Genomic DNA, 17,570 nt, shown 5'->3' with positions numbered 1-17,570 from the left:
TCTAGAGTCAGTGTTCGGTTCTTGTTCTGGGCTGCCATAGAATCATGGCAGTGCAACATGGCAAACTCCATGGAAGAGGACCTGCACCCTCTGTAAATATAAATGTCTCATTCTAAGGCAATGAAAACAGTGATCGTTATTTAAAGCTCATTATACTCTAATGAAAACATACTTGTGAATATTATGTTCAATTTCTGCCATATTCTGCCAATAGAACCCTGTAAATCTTACTCACTGGATCTTTAAAACTAAGTTACATAGAGCAATTTTTACTATACAGTGTGTGTGTGTGTGTGTGTGTGTGTGTGTGTGTGTGTGTGTGTGTGTGTGTGTGTGTGTGTGTGTGTATTATAATGTAATTGTTGAAACTGTTGCTCTTTTAGTACTGAATTTCCACCAATAACTAAATAGAAAGTTCTTGAAGGTGTCATTCACCAAAACATGGTGGACTATTATCATCACTACAAGTATTTAATTCCTACCTAACATTACCAAATATAAACACTGTTTCACACATTTCACCGCAACGTGATTGTCCTAGTTTGAGTAAACACTTCCAGATTGTGTCGAACTTTACACTGTTTGTATTTACTTTTCTCACGTGTGCCTGTGTTTGCTTGTATTGATGACAAAGACAAATAGCTTGACCACAGTCTGAAGCTGTGAATTGACCCATATTTTGTCACATCTAGGCAGTGTTTGAAATATATTGAGCACAGGAGTGGACAGCGGAGTTATGGAGCAAGCTGCAGGAGTAGTTTCTATGGATGTCTTGATAGTTTTTTTTGCTGTAAAACTGGGTCACTGTTGAAATCCATTGTAACTGTTGTGAATCCAAGCAGAGTGAAGGAGCAGGCTACAAACTTTTTCAGAGCCATGTTTCAAGCCTACAGGTAGTGATTTCTTGATACTCAAAACATGGGAGAAAATAGTAAAAACTACTACTTGATGATTCATTCTTTTTATCTGAAGACTCAAAAAGCCTGGTGGGTTGTAAGATAGTAAAGAAAAGATGGATGAAAAAAAAAAAGAGTGAAGCAGCAGCTGCATCTGCTCTTGTGGAATGTTTCCAAGGACTGGGTTGGATTCTTCTTCACTGTGCACCTTTCTCACCTCTCTACTCAAACCTCATCTCTATTCTGGTGCATTCAGTTTTAGAAGTTACACATTTTAAAGGCATATTTCAGATTATTTGAAGTGGAGTTGTATGAGGTATTTATTGATCAGCCAGTGTACAGTGTATTACCTACAGTATGTGACAGCTGACAAGCTTGGAGAAGCAGCAGGAGTACTGGTGTAGGACGCTGAGCGATAAACTGCTGTGGATAAGGTCGACAGCAAAACGTGTTTTAGCCACCTAAAAAAATGCACACCAAAAAAAAACTGTATTAGTTGAAGTGTATGCTATATTTTGAATATTTTCACCACCTTGTTAAATAAACAGACTCCTTTTGCAGATACAGCTATTTCACTTTGCAGAAAATGGGAGTTTCTCCCTTGATTGGTTGTTTGTGCTATTGTGTCTGTGAAGGTGAATTAATCATTTAAAACACAGAAGTCACACAATAGCACAAACTAATAGATCAAGTCTGCGGTAGCTGAGCAACTTCTGTGTTCTGTCAGGGAAAAACTAATGTTTTTGGCAATGGTGTCTGGTGGCTTTGGATAGAGTGATATTTGGCTTATATAATGGAGTATTTTAGCCACCTAAAAAAAAAGGCCCTCTTATTTTCACCGGATGGTAAACCGCCGCTGTGTGGTCACTCTCTCCAAACCAGCCAGACTCCATTGGAAACAAATTAGTAATTTTACCCTACAGAACAGGACTTTCTGATCTACCGCTACCTCAGTCTGTTAGTTTTTTGTGTTGTTGTGTGACTTCAGGGCCTTAAAAGGTTAGTTCAGACACAAGTCACACAATAAGACGATCAAACTAACTAATCGACCATTTTTGCAAAAGGAGTCTGGCTGAGCAAGAGAGAGAGCAATATTTAGCTCATATGACAGCAGTTTCTAGTCAGGAATAAGCCTGTCTTACTTTTTTAAAGTGTCTAAACGACCTTTTGCTGTTGACCCTGTCCACAGCAGTTCATTGCTTACCTTCCAGGCAGGCACTCCTCTCACTTTCTCCAAACTGTGGGTGTTTCAACTGCCATCTACTGTGGGTAAGTACCTCATATAACCCTGCTTCAAATAATCCAAACTATCTCTTTAAGATGACTTATCAGTGTGTCAGGTTGTATCATCTGTCTTTTACAAAAAATACTCATATTTACTGTATCAATCTATAATATTTTACTTGCAGGCGAGTGTGTTTGTGTCTCTGGATGTATCCTGTTTGTGCATGCCCGAGCTTGTCCACTGTATCTGTGTGTCTTTGTTTTTGTGTTGAAGTTGAGGCCAGAGAGCCAGCAATTAAAAAGAGGACTGGGACATCTAAAGGCTTAGAGGCACAGACCCAGCACACATGCTGGCAGTCAATTGGCAAACCAGGGGAGGTGAAATTGGAGAGAGAGGGAGAAGAGAGGAGATGAGAAGAGGAGGAGGAGGAGGAGGAGGGCAGGGTGAGTACATGCAGGAGAGAGAAGGGGAGAACCAGAGAGAAAGAGGGCGGGCTCAAACTCAGGCAGCAACACACACACCCTCTCCTCTCCCTCAGTCTAGTCTAGGCGTGCAAGAGGCAGCATGTGTGACTATGTGCTGTAATATGTGTGTGTGTGTGTGTGCTGGAGTCCGGGAGAGACATCTCTACTGATGCAAAGGATTCCCCTGTTTGAGGACACGTGCTGGTGACTGTGTTTTAACCACCACAGGGAATTAACTGTTACACACATACTGGAAACACTGGGAGCTTAAAGTTGAAGGTAAAGAGATACATTTCTTGTTTTTGGGGATGTTTTGGGAGCTTTGTGAGCAGCAGAGACAGAAAGGAGGAGAGATATAGCAGAGTTGCATGGATGTTTTCAAGATAACTGGCTTAGTGTTATGCGTGTTTAGGTAGATATATAAACTAGAGCTGCAACAATTAGTTGATTGATCAGTTCAGGTTCTTAACTATTTAATCTATCACCAAATATTTTGCTATTGTTTTGTGTCATTTTTAAAGAAAAAAATTACTTTAGCTTCTCAAATGTGAATATTTTCTGGTTTCTTTACCCTTAATTGATTAGTAAACTGAATATCTTTGGGTTGTGGACAGAGCGAGACATTTGAGGACTTTATGTTGGGCTTTGGAAAGGTGTTATGACCCAAACAACTAATTGATTAATGAAGAGACTGATCAGCAGATTAACTGATGATGAAAATAACAGTTGCAGCCCAAGTGTTGACATACATGTTAATTTGTGAGAAGACAAAAGAAGGTGAAGGTACAACAAGGGCAGAAATCTATGTATCCGACATCCTCTTAAAAAGTATAAGCTTTTTGTTGTACATGCTCCATATAGGTGAAGGTGTATGTGTGGTAATTAGTCAATTAATTATTAGTCAATGGAAAGAAAATTAGTTTCCATCTATTTTGCTAATCAATTAACATTTGCTGGTTCCAGCTTGTTAAATGAAGAGTCTTTGTGTTTTGGACTGTTGGTTGGACAAGAGAAGCAATTTGAAGATGACACTTTAGGCTCTGGGAAGTTGTGATGAGCATTTTTCGCAATTAATCACAATATTAATCATTCTGAAAACAGTTGTTATTTGCAGCCCTAGTATTAATAGATAGTTAATAGTCAGTGTACTGATATATTTTGTAAGATGGCATGCTTTCTTACACAGTGTGTCTGTGTGTGAGTGTAACTTCTCGTCTTTGTCAGTACAGTATACTACTGTTTGGTGGTGGCTCTTTTCTGGTGGATCTCTCCCGCTCTTTCTCTGTCTCTCTCACAAGTACGCACAAGCATATATGTGTTTATAGATATAAGAGAAGTGCAAGAAACAAAGCCTTCTACACATTTTCTTCAAGATACCACCCTGCATGGGCCAGTTGATGTGTATGTGTGTTAATGAAAGGAGTTTATCAATCATTAATGTTCACACTGGGACATTGCCTAGTTTCCTACTGGAGGTAATGTGGTGATAACAAAATACCTTAACAGCCCTCTGGACTCGCAGCACCTGACGTTTCCCCACCATTGAACAAACTGCACAGCTCAAAGTGCAAACATACTGTACAGCAGTAATGCATGCTGAAGCACTGTGTATTTGTGATTGCTTTTACGTAAGAGATGCATGAAAGATGCGATTACTCAAGATGAAGTGAGATATCAAAAACTCAAGAGGCACTTAGAGTAATTAGGACTTATCAAAAGCTTGTTAGAGAACTGCTACACTCTAAAGAAGTGGAAAAAAAAAGCGCAGGTCAGTGCTCAAAATTTCTGGTTATGCCATCAAAGATTTACAATGCGAAATGAAGAAAGAGGGATCATACGCTAACGGATTTGGATCTGATAAAGACATTAGCCTACTTTGTGTCTGCGTGTGTGAGTGTGTGTTGTGTGGAAATTTTAATAGAGGATGGGAGAGGAGGAACAGCTGAAGAGCAGGATAGAGAAGGACTGAACGGACAAAGAGGGAAACCCACTGTAAGAGCTGCCGAAAGTCTTGTGGGAACAGTAGTTAAAGGCAGCACAGTGCTGAAGACTTGGCAGAGAGCGACACCAAGATTGAATCAGCGAAAGAGAGAGTGTGTGAGTGAGACAGAGGTTATAAGAGACAAGTTAAAGAAGATACAAAAACAAAAGAGAGTCTGTGCACTTTTACTTCCTACTGAATACTTAAGACATATTTACCATCTGTCACTCAAATGTTTGTGTGTGTGTGTGTGTGTGTGTGTGTTAGTGGACGTATTAGGTCTCAGCTGTGCAGAGGGTCATCTTCAGGCATCCAGACAGTCAAAGAATTACGAGGGGTCAAAGGGCACAGAGTCACTGCTGTCCCTTCTCCTCCCTCACTTTCATGCTTCCTCTCCAGAGAGGAGAAAAACAGTTGTCTTGGGTATTTGGTTTGGTCCATTAAGAAAAGCACTGATAAAATTAAAGTTGGGTGAAGTGTTCAAATTTTCCAACCAACCAGCATCAGCCTATTAACCAGCAACTGGGGGCTGTGTGAGCAGTGACTTTACTATGTTACTTATACTATACCTTCTGAATCCAAGTTTTGCATTTTTGTTGAACTAACACGCCTTGTTAAATCATCAAAAAAATGCATTTTTTTCAAACTCAACAAGAAAAATTAAATAAAACTCACCAAAACCATCTCGGTTAGTCTTTTCACTGTTCCAACAATCACCAGCTCTGGTTTGGTTGAAATAAATCCTGATTTCACAGTGTTAAATGTAAAAATATTCTGGCTCTACAACCTGTTTTCCTCTCCCTCTTTGTCAGGCTGAGTGTGTGTCTACTGCGCCGCTGAATGAGCGTGTCTCTTTTTCATCAACAACAGAAGATATTTACTTCTGATCATAGTATTTAATGCTGAAATAGGCAGTTTATTTTTGGCATTGCTGGGCAAAAGTTCCACAATAACCTTTGAGCAATAATGTAATTCACATGGTCTGAGAGAAAACTAGATTTCTGCTCTTCTTCTTGGTTCTGTTTTCAGGCTTTAGGAAATCTAGCCAGAGAGGGGAGACCTTGTCCACTAACAGATTGGTTAGGTAGTTGATTGTTGAGTCTCATTCCCAAAACTTTGGTATTGTGACTCAGCAATCGAACCTTCTTTGAGCCACCAATCTAAAGTGATGGTAATTTGGCGACCGAGGGGTGGGACTTTCTTTCTTTCTCCAGAATCGCTCACTACACCTTTAAAGTGTAAGGCTTTACATTGCTGTGGTTTGTGACAAGTCAGTAAAACACCAGAAGTAGTAAAGTTTGTAATTTGGTAAATGGCTGCATTTATATAGCACTTAAATCCAAAGTGTTTTAAAATTAGAGATTGGCTCTATTTACCCATTCACACACCAGTGGAAGTTAAGGTGTTGCCCTAACCATTGGGGTAATTTGGGGTTCAGTGTCTTGCCCAGGGACACTTTGACACATGAACAGGAGGGGGATCGAACCGCCAACCCTGCAATTAGGAAACAACAGCTGTTGTAACTTAGTAATTTAGCAAAAGTGTTAATGTATTTCTTTTAGACTATTTACACTCAATCTTCCACAAAACCCTGATAAGGTATTAAATCATAAAAGTCTCTGCCTTATCACAAAGATTTAAAATGCAATTAAATACTATTACTGTTTTTATTTGGGGTTTTAAGAAGAATAAGTATGGTATAAACTAGTCATCCCTCTCATTCGCTGTCTGTGTCTTGTTATCTTTTCTTCGTGTTATCTTTCTTGCTACAGTTCACTGCTTCAGTTGCCACCATGAGGAAGTTGAATATTGGCAGGGTGTTTTGAGGAAGTGATCCGTGAAAGGATTTACAGTGGCAGATAAAAACTGGTGTGTGTGTGTGCGAGCATGTGTACGTGCGCGCTCTTGTTTTTTTTCTTCTAAATTGACAAAGACTTTTGTGAAAGCCTGGGGCTGTGAAACGGAGGGAAAGCCATTATCTCACACACTGTTACACACTGCTCGTCCAGGTTTATGTCTGTGTGTGTCCATTTACTACGTGTGCGAGTGTGTGTTCCGGACAAATACGTGTGTGTGTGTGCATGCATCCTCACAACCATGTGCTCTGTCTGTGTACAGTAAGCTAATATAGTGTGTGAGCGTGAAGGGAGGGGGGTGGGGCTCTGTTAAGTGAGCCCCTGTGGGCGCGTGAGTGTGTTTGTATAGTGTGTGTGTGTGTGTGTGTGTGTGTGTACATACTGACCCAGATTGATACACTGCTCTCATGCTAAGTCAGCTCACCTATAGGGCAGATGTAGGTAGGCGTATCCTCTTTTACACACATCCAGCCTCACTGTAAACACCCACACTCTAGCACTTGTTATGTCTCCAAGGAGGACACTGCATTTACCTACATTCAACTGAAACCATAACCGCTACACGAGGAGAAATCCCCAATATATTTACTGTACAAAATCATAAAACAGCCATGATATGTTATCAGAGATTAAGGAACCATGCTAATTTCTAGGGGTGTCACAATTTCAATATTACATAGAAAATCAAACGAAAATTATCTTTCAGTTTCAGTCATTGAAAACAAAGGGTATTTTTTTTTCTCTCTACCCCTGCCTACTTGCAGCGTCCGGCGCATGTCCAAAGCAAAAAGCAACACTTCAAAGACAACAAAGCACAGGTTAGCAGCCATTCTATCACACTTAAAACCATAGGATGCAAATTTCTTGCATCTCCTTAACCAGTACTTGAAAACACTATTAATCAATTAATCATTAAGAATGAATTAGTTAAAGAACACGCATTCTTTTCTCATTTTCGTTTCCCTTATTCAACCAATGCCTCCACCAGACAAAACAACATCAAATGAGGTACAGTTACTGCCATTTCTTAATACAGTTTTGTTTGGTTAAGTTCTTCACAGTGATTGATCAATTAATGATTCATCACTAACATAACTACCATATTGTTAAACACTGGCTGCGTCTAGTAGCTGGTGGAATCGTGCAACATCTGATTCTTCCTCAGTAAAAAGGAATACAAGGTGATCCAGAGATTGAACTCTGTCTACATCTTTTTAAAGAAGAATTTTAAAATATAAATAAATGACAGATCTTTACAAATCAGGACTTTATAGTCTAACAATTACATAGCTATCAATGCTAGAAAAAAATTAATCAAGTCATATGAAATCATGGATTTGGAGAATCGTGGCACCCCTACTAATCTGAAATACTGGCTTTTCCACCAACAGCGCTATAGCCCGTATTTTCTTTGTTGAAACTTAGAGTGAGTAGATCTTTATAACGGTCAAACTGAGCAATATTTTAATGGAGTCTGGCAGGCAGTAAGGCAGGCAGTCACTGAACTCCAGCTCCAGAGTGTATATTTTTGTGGGCTTTTGTTTTCAGGGTAATGGTTTAGCATTTAGTCTGTAGACAACCTGCCTGAGCGTCAGTCTGGGGAGGAGGGGGTGGGGGAAAACAACTTCAGCCAGAGATAGTGTGTTAAATAGGGACTGAATCTATTTAATATTCTGTCAGTGGCTCCAACTCACTATTGGACAGTAGCACTCATCTTTGAACATTAGGGTGTTGCATATTTTACCTTTAATCAAAGAAATGCATTCACACATACAGTCACAGATTTTCTGCAGCCTCAGTATAATCTATACTATAAATACAAATATTTAAGTCCTTTGATCTGCTCATGTGAGGTTTATAGAGCGCTCCATACATCAAATAATACATTCTATAAATGGAAATGATAATAATCATCATCAACAACATGGAACTGAAGCTTGCTGTGAATACTCTCGTATCTTTATCCTCTGCTGTGACTCCTCTGACCTTGTGGCAGACGGACGGACACCCTCTCTTCGTGATTACAGATACAGTACATAAGATGCAGTTTGATGAACATGTGGCAGGCATGATAAAGGGATGATGCAATTAACATGAAAGGGATGATCTCCCTTTCTCTCTCATCTTTGTCTGCCTGCCTCTCTCATCTTCTAACCACTGTTGGAAGATGCTTCATCCCTCTTCCTCAGTGGTCCACTTATTTCTGCTGTTAAGCAAATACGGGGCTTATGCAGCCCCCGGTGCACGTCTCCCCACATGCAATCAAGCTGTTTAAATGTTTGTGTTTGAGTGTGTGCCTGTGGGTTCTGAGTGTGTCTGTCTTCTCTCTGTGTGTGTCACTCTCCCAATGCTCTACTGCTGTCACTTGCAGCCCAGTAGACAGATATTGTTAAAGTCTGTTTTGGGAAAACCAAGACAAAACTGACAGCTGAGGGTGGAGAGACACTGAAATGTTTTTCCTCTTCTCTGGTTACACAGAGTGTGTCTAATTAAGGTGCTGGTTCTGTCATGGTTGCATTCAATAGCAGGGGGAATCCCTTTGCTGTGTAGCTGATATAATAAGGCAATGGTTTCCAAGCTGGGGGTCTGGAGCCTCTTCCAAGAGGTGACAAGATAGATCTGAGGAGTTGAGCTACGATTTACAGAACATGGAAGCAGGTAACAATCATGTTTGCTCCAAAAATGCATTTGCTTTTTTGATGATCCGTAAGTCAATTATTAGACCCATAAAACTATTCAAATTTGATAATAAACCTTGCTACGAGTTATGATTGGTCACAAGTGGACATTAAAGAGATAGTTTGGATTATTTGGATAATTATTATGTTATGGGCAGGTAATTATCCAGTATATGGTGGTTGACACACCCCCAGTTTGGAGAAGCAGAGAGGGGAACAAGCATGGAAGCTGAACATTCACATAAAAAATCAGTATCAGTTTAACTGTAACTGTATACTGTATTCAGAGTATTTTCACAGCTTTAACTTGCCAATAGAAAGCTTTTCCTGATGAAAAACAGCCATTATGTAAGTCGTTCTCACTCAACCAGACTCATTTGGCAAAGTCAGTCAACCCAGACTAACCTTTTAAAACACAGAAGTCACAAAATATCTATCAAGGCAGTGGTAGAGCAGCGACTAATGTTGGTTTCCAGTTGAAAAAGGCCGTCTGAGGGCAAGGTAAAGTGGTGAAAATAATTTAAATATAATGTGCAGTTAATATTATAGAGATTTTTTTTAGATGAGTGATTGTGTGTGGTTGTGCGTCTGTATTCCTTGGCCCTGGCCTTTTGCATGAACTCTAGAAAACATGATAAATTGTGCAAGATGAACAGCTGAATGACTCAGCGTGAACATGCCACATTGACGTGTTTTCTTATGTGCGTGTGTTTGTAATGTCACTCGTCTGGTTGAGCAGGACTACTTTATGCTCAAGATCAGGTGAAGAACATTTGTTTGTGCCAGACCCCTCAACATCAACCCCCCTGACGAGAAGAAGAAGAAGGAGATGCAAAAGGGAGCGGGTGTAGCAGAAGGGGATGTCTCTAATTTGTGAAGGGGTCCAGACGGGGGGAGGGGTGTCTCAGAGCTGACATGAGCTGGCATGTGTGCCCTCGTTCATTTCCTATCTTTTGTCTGTTCCGTGTCTGCTGATGAATTGGGAGGTTTTTTCCTCCTTCCTTTGCTCCCTCTCTGTCTCTCTTTCTTTTTCTTTCTTGCCCTCTTTGTTTCTTTATTTCTCTTTCTTTCTCTCCCTTGCGCCAGCATCCCTCTTTCCTTCCTCTCTTGGTGCGACAGCATTGCCATCCCTGTCATGTCTGCCCATTATCTTTGATCAGTGTTGCGTTCCAGCCCACACATCGGCTCAGACTGCCAGCCGATGATGTGTAAATGTGTGTGTGTGTGTGTGTGTTTGTGTGTGCATGCATCTACATCTTATTTGTTATACAGAAGGTTAGATATTCATGTTTTTCTTGCATGCCCTCAATTCAGAAGAGTAGCAGAGGAATGTACTCTCTTAGAAATAAGGGTTCCAAAAATGTTCTTCCTGAGGGGCTGACGTTCTACCCAGAATCATTTGCTTCTGAAGCACCCTTTGCTGAAGAGAAAGTTCACCAAAGGTTCTTTGTAAGACTAAAGGTTCATTTGAGAACCATTTTCATCCAGAGTGCCCTTTTTGAAACAAAGAGTTGTTCAAGGAACTTTTTCGTCAAGGGTTTAAGGGTTCTTTGTACCATAATACAAAAGGGTTCTTGGTGGAAACCCCCCGGGTGGGTTCTAGATAAAACCTTTGGAATATAAAAATGTCCTCAGGTAGGTTCTAATTAAAACCTTTTGGTTAAAAAAAAAGTCTTCTCAGTAGACCCTTTGAATATATATATATATAAAAAAGTTATTGTTAAAGCACTCTGGCTGGGTTCTAGATAAAGCCTTTGTGATAAAAAAAAACTTTTCTCACTTGAACTCAGGTGAGTTCTAGATATAGCTCTTGGAATATAAAAAAGTTCTTGCTAGAACCCCATGGTTTGGTTTTAGATAAAACCTTTGTAATATAAAAAATGTTCTCAGTAGAACCCTCAGGGTGTTTTCTTGTTAGTTCGCAGCAGGTGGAATGGTTCTTGATAGAACCCCCAGAGACGGTTCTGGCTGAAACCATTACACAATAGAAAGGTTCTCTGTAGAAACCCATTAGGGATTTTGTGGCAACCCTTTCACAGTTGCTTCTAAGTGTAACTCTTTGTGTTGGGTTCTAGTAGGAACCCATTGAAAGGGCTCTAAGTGGAACCCTTGTAAAAGGTTCAACCAGTACACAAAAAGAATTCTCCTAGGAGAACAAACCAAAAAAATCCCTTTATGGTTCTAGTTAGCACCTTTATTTCTAAGAGTAAAACAGAGACAGGTGAATATGTATGATTTTGTTTACTGAGTGATCAGCAAACAAAGGATGTGTGCCGTGCAAACAAGCTGACACGAGTCGTTCCAAAGATCTGAAAAAGGTGCTGGAAGCTGAGTTAATGTGGAAAAAGGAAGCCTGCTTGGAGATGAGACGGGAGATGGAACATGTTACCTGAACAGGAAGCTGGTGTAAAAGACTTCAGAGTGAGAGAGTGGAAATACATGTGTGTGTGTGAAGTACTGAGTAGGGATTTAAGGGAGGAATTAGTGTGGGAGAGCAAAGAGTGTCTTCAAAGATTGTCTTTATGCTTTGTTTGCGCTGGGGAGATTTGGCCTTCCTGGGATCTCTGCTTGGAAATCTTTACACCCTCTACTTTTGTGTGTTTTGTGTGTATTATCCTGTCCAAGTTTACGTCCACGTGACTGTAATTAAAGCAGGGGAAACAGGCCACTTGGCCATTGTGTCTCTTCTCTTCTCTTCTCTTCTCTTCTCTTCTCTTCTCTTCTCTTCTCTTCTCTTCTCTTCTCTTCTCTTCTCTTCTCTTCTCTTCTCCCCTTCCCATCCCTCCCATCCTCCTCCTCTCCTTCATCCCCCACATTACATTAGTTGCATAAAGAGAATGCTGACCAGCGACTCGGTGCTCATCACATAGTCACACTTCACGTTCCTGCTTGCTGACCTGGAAGTGATGAAGCGGCATCGTACAAGGCAGTCTCAAAAGCCTATGTGTGCATTTGTAAGTGTGTGCAAGTGCAAATATGCATGTGAATATGTCTGTATGGGCGTGTGTGTATGACAAAAGCAAGGATGAAGCCTTACGGGTAGAGCTGCATGGATTTTTTTTGGCTCTCTGGATTCAGTTTCTTTTGGGATAAAGACCCTGTGGTGAGTGCTGTATTGGGTTTCTACTCGACTATGCGTTTTTGTTATTGTCCTTTGGTGCGTTAGCTTTTAGACACGTGAATGTGTGTGCATACATGTGGTCAGATTGCCTTTGTCCTCTCCCCTCAGGCCTGCACTCAGATGTCAGTGAGTCGTGTGGAGCTTATACAGGTCACTAATGCACTGAGAGGGGAGGCTCTATACACCGGAGCCACTCAGAGCCCGAACAATAAACCCCCAGCTCGAGTCCGCACAAGAGCTCAACTCCCGGGAAATGGACCCATTGACCTAGATCCAACCCCAGCTACTGAGGAGACGCCACGTTGCTGACATGTTGTTGACATCCTTGTCTCAGGGATAGGGTTGTTTTTGCCACAAGATGCCTTTAAACACGGGCTGAAATCCTACAGGATAGTAATGTGATTGAAGCAGCCAGGGATTTAACAATGGTAACCTTTATAACCTCTATAATGACTAGAATTAAGTGGCATATATTTTTATGATGCAAAATGTATAATTCCTACCCTTATAAGTAGGAGAGGCAAATGCAAGTTTCAACAAAATAATACTTTGAGGAAATGGAAATTAAGGTTTCCTTCCTCAGAATACTGATTTTTGTATAAATGGTGGTTGCTCTCTGGGGGTCTTGTGTTATTTTGACACATTACAGGATGTTATTTACTTTCCATAACTTGCTTTGAGGTTTACAATATTTGTTTGTGTCCCAGCAATGGAGCTAAAAATTAGTGCCATGAGGTTGAACATTAACCATGGCCCTATGACCCGTGGCCACAAAAAGTTTGTCTGTGGCCACAAAATATTCCATGTATGCTAGTTTTATCCCCATACTGCGAGGCTTCACCAACACAGCATTACAGAACTAATAAAACAAAGCCACGGCATTTAAATTCTGTGTTAATCTTCATTTATCTGACCTGGTTTAACAGATGTCACACTGTATTTGATGATACGTAACGCTAACACTGGAACTTATCTTATATCTCCTAATTGGTGCGATTAGCTTTGTTTGTTGATCAGAGCTGTGATTAAATGTTTGGGTGGGCTGCAGAAGATTTTCAGATTTCAAATTGGGATGTGGCATTTCTAAATTTGGGAGTGGCTGTTCTACAGGAAGCAGTGAACAGTACTCATCTCCGGCTAGCTACTGATTTGTCAGGGCTACTGATATATGGGTTTACTAAGCTTGCTAAAATTGCTAGTACTGTCCTCACAGAAGAGCCAGAATCACAAAAGGCAGACTATTAAAAAAATGATGCAGCAACAAAAATTTAATGAGCAGGAGTTGACACACAGAAGTGTAGCTAATGTCCCCAGGAAACAAACAACATCACAGTTCATGGGACAAGTTGACAACACAAATGTCACAGTCAAGGAAGCCTGTGTTACGTTTACATTTGGTCCACTAAAAATGCACATTGGCTATCAAATGTAGTAGGGCAAATGCTATATTGCTATACTGTGCTGTGTTTTAAGTCATTATAGTGTGTCTTGATATATAAATAGACACATAGGGCGATACATAGGATTTAACCTAGGATTTAACTCTGAGAGTCATGAGCTTTTGACATTTTGTTGACTCAAAAAGACTGATTAATCAACAGTGAAAGTAGTAATTTCACTTCCATCTTTACTGGGTTTTGTTTTAGTATAGACCTAAACGTCTGTCTGTGAAACTGGCCTACAGTGACTTACGAAAAGTGAAGCAGTTCATTGTCGTTGAAAATTGCAGAACAATGATGCAACATTCTGGGCGGAGGTCATTCTCTGAATCTGTCACACCTTACTGCATGCAAGGATGGTTTTTGGGTTTGTGGTGCATAAATGAAGAAGTGGGTAAAGGGAGGGTCGTGTTTCTTGGTAAATGGAAACCAGAAAAAATACAGTATGTGGTGCAAATTTGCACATCCTGCATGTGTGCCATTATTGTTTGTTTTGCTTTGTTTTTTGGTCAGTAGAAGGCTTATTACCACACTCAATACCTTATCTTATCTTGACCTCCCCAGCAGTGTGTCATAGGTGAGGTGTGTGTACCCCAGACCCATACTGTATTGTTTTGCTGCTCTGTGTCCTCTGTTGGCCTCGGGGACAGAGACACAGCACAGTGAGCTGCTGTTTGTCTGTCACATTCTTGCTGAACATTTCTTACCCGCATCTCTCACTGCAGCGCATTGTCTCCTGTCTCGTCTTCAAGGGGGTGCTTTGTTTGCAAGCTCCGCTGTTGACTCAGGTGCAGGGATGTACTAAGATAACTTCCTCTTCCACCTCCCGCTGTCCCCCTCCCTCTGTCTCTCTGCAGTCCACCTTTGTGTTGCCCATTCCTCCGCCACTAACTTTTCTTTGCACTACCTGCTCTGTCAGGTTTCTACTGTCATGATTCACCCCAGTATCTCAACTACTCACTCTCCTCCCTTAATCTTTCATTTCCTTTCTTTTCTCCCATGGTGCCCACTCCAGTTTTTCTCCCTTCCTTACCTGTCCTTGTGCGGTCATGCCAAAGCTTTTCTCTTGCTCCCTGGTAATGATTAGGGTAGTACAACAAAGGATTTGCAGGGCCTCAGCAGAAATCTTAATTAATAAAGTGATAACAGTGCTGCTTTGTGTTTTATTAACCGTCTTTGCAATAGTCTAACAAGTTGATTAAAACAGAGTAAGATAATACCTGCATATTGCGTTGTTGCAGTATTTAAACATTAATCATGCTGAGTCTGGAATCAGAATAAGCCTAAAACTCCATTAAAACATCCAGTTTAATTTCCACTCTTTCTGTTTACTCTTGGAAGGCATGCAGCATGGTCAGATTTTTAGTGTGTTTGAAAAATAGTCCGACAATTTCCTATTGTATTCCCTTTTCCTATCACACATCCACATCTTCGTTAACTCAGCTGTTAAACAGCCCTTGTAAACCTGGATTACTCTAAATAGTACATACCAAATGCACCTTTCCAATCTGGCGGTCTATTTAAACTGCTAAACCTCCCATTTCTCCCTCTCCCTGCCAATGCATTGCTGCCCTGCATAGTGTCGCTGCCTTCTCTTTCATCCACCCGCAGGCTCCAATGGGGCATTCAAGAATTTGCTCATCACTCCCCATATATCTCTATGTAACTTAACATGCGGGGAGTGATGAAGTCAGATGCCAAACTCAAATTATGTTCTGCTGCTGAATAATCATTCTAAAACTTGAGTTGTCTTACTGAAGTGTACTAAATTATAAACTGACCGTGATATGTCATCAGAGAGAGAGAGAACTCCCACACCAGAGCAGTGGAATTTTATGTTCAAGAGAAAACGTACAGCTTTGCATCTACAGATAACTGACAGTTACAAACAGCTGATCAACTTACACTGAAGGATTCGTCGTCACTTGTTACAGTGACAGTATAATCTTGACTGTGATTGTGATATGCGATACAGTTACTGGGAATGATCACTTTTGCATCAGATTTCATTTTCACTGAAAAAATACTTAAAAACACGATGATGTGACATGTTGGGATCTGTACCAAACAAACCTGTTTTTTAACATCTGGAGAGCAAGATTTCTTGGCCAGAATATCTTCGTTCATATCTCCGTTTTGTTTTGTTTTCACATTCTTCTTTTATCACATAATCGCGGTCTGCGATTTGGATATTTCACTTGGCTTTATTGTGATTTTAATAATACCGTGATAATTGTGCAGCCCTAAATGCTATTTGAAGTTATTTTTGAACACTCGGGTCTTAAATATTGCTCCTTTAATCTGGATAATCAGAATAATCAAAAAGATTAAATGGAAGAGACAAAGTTTTATTCACATTATATTTAGTCATGTTCGCTGGCTTCCTTAGTCTCTGGCATATCAGACACAACCCATGTCTCTCTGGAACTTATAGCAATTAGAAGCAAAGAGGAAATGCACCTTTACCTGGCATAAATTAGAAATGACCATTGTTGGAAGCATTTAGGATTATTTAAATACACAACAAACAAAAAAACAAAATATATAACACAGGTCATGCATTTTTAGACATTTTAATATGGAACATATTATTCCTTTAACACAAGGACAATTTCATCTTTTTTTGGACCAGCTATTTTTTTGTGCATACACATATTTTAGTTTTATTTAAAAAACAAGAGCAACGACCTTTTCTCCTCAGAAATGATCTCCATCTTTCTTATAGACAGTCTGGTCACACCTGCACACACACACTAACACGGACAATAACCTCTTCAATAACCCTCTCCAGATAGTCTTACTGCAGTCATATCGTTACTGACAACAAATCAGGCCTGTTCACATCCGCCCTACTTTGAACTGACACAACATCTATCTCTATCAGCCCCTCAGGACCTATCAGCACCACTCCACCTCTTTACCTCTCATGTCTCCTTCCACCTCACCACACATCATTCATCTTTCTACCTGTGGCCCAACACTCGATTCCACCAGCTCCCCACCGCTCTAACAGCCTCTCATCCGCCTTTCAACACCATTATAGTTTTTTTTTTTTCAGACCCTCTTGCCCCTCTCATACCATCCCCCAGTCTCAACCTCCCACCTCAATCAGTCTACCTTTGCCTAAAACCCTCTCATCCCTCTCTCTTGCTCACTCATCCACCCTGTTATTTCGCTGTCCCTTCAGCCTGCACAGAGCGGAATAGGAGGTATTACCCGCCAATTTGGCAGCATTCACACCTGTCTGTGTTTGTCTGCAGGTGTCTACATGTGTCTGTGTCTGACAATATGTTGTGCCAAAATCAAGTGTGTATAAACTTGGCCTAAATACGTGTATTTGTTTACACGTTTCCACTTCTCACTCTAAAAATGGGTTGGACCAACAAGGATTTTTTTTTTTTTAAATCTGATTAAATCTTTAAATTATGTTGCACCATACACTTAAAAACTAGTTTAAAATTAAATCACCTTAAATCTCAGTTTAGTTTGGACCTAAATTAAATGTAACTGTTGCACCAAAACTTTAAACTCTTATTTAAAATGGGATCCAGGATTAAACTTATACTTGAAGAAGTTTTACCTTCTAAAATGATTGCCTTTTTGAGATGGATTGAGAAAATAGTCAAGTTCCTGAAAGAATTTGAAGAGACAGACTCAACCTGCTCTTCTTTCTTTTGCTCCAGTTGATCATGTAACACAGGGGTGTTAATTTCAATTTCATCATGGTCACATCACCATTATGGTCTCCCTCAAAGGGCTGGTTGTAAATGTAAGACTACAAATATATCTACCTATTATCATATTTGTCTGTGCATTTGATTACTGGTGTTAATTGTTAGCTAACTCTGAAAGCATAAGCCTTGTAAAAATAATAGCAAGTAGGTTTGAGATCCAAAATGTATGAATGCTT

General features: G+C 40.3%; 1 protein-coding gene across 2 annotated transcripts in view; it reads left to right on the top strand.

The window, feature by feature from the left end:
• The first annotated feature begins 2,672 nt into the window (after nt 1-2,672).
• LOC146319051 (rho guanine nucleotide exchange factor TIAM1-like) overlaps nt 2,673-17,570 on the top strand; it is an 82,600-nt gene continuing 67,702 nt past the window's right edge. For both annotated transcript variants that reach the window (XM_084731288.1, XM_084731289.1), the window contains exon 1: nt 2,673-2,864. The gene's annotated coding sequence lies outside the window, so the exon portion shown is untranslated. The remainder of the gene's footprint in view (nt 2,865-17,570) is intronic.

Source organism: Lutjanus erythropterus, chromosome 11 (genome assembly GCF_056507025.1).
Source record: "Lutjanus erythropterus isolate fLutEry1 chromosome 11, fLutEry1.hap2, whole genome shotgun sequence".
Lineage (NCBI taxonomy): Eukaryota > Metazoa > Chordata > Actinopteri > Lutjaniformes > Lutjanidae > Lutjanus > Lutjanus erythropterus.
The sequence above is the reverse complement of the archived record's forward strand: the minus strand, read 5'-3'. Positions and strand labels throughout refer to the sequence as shown.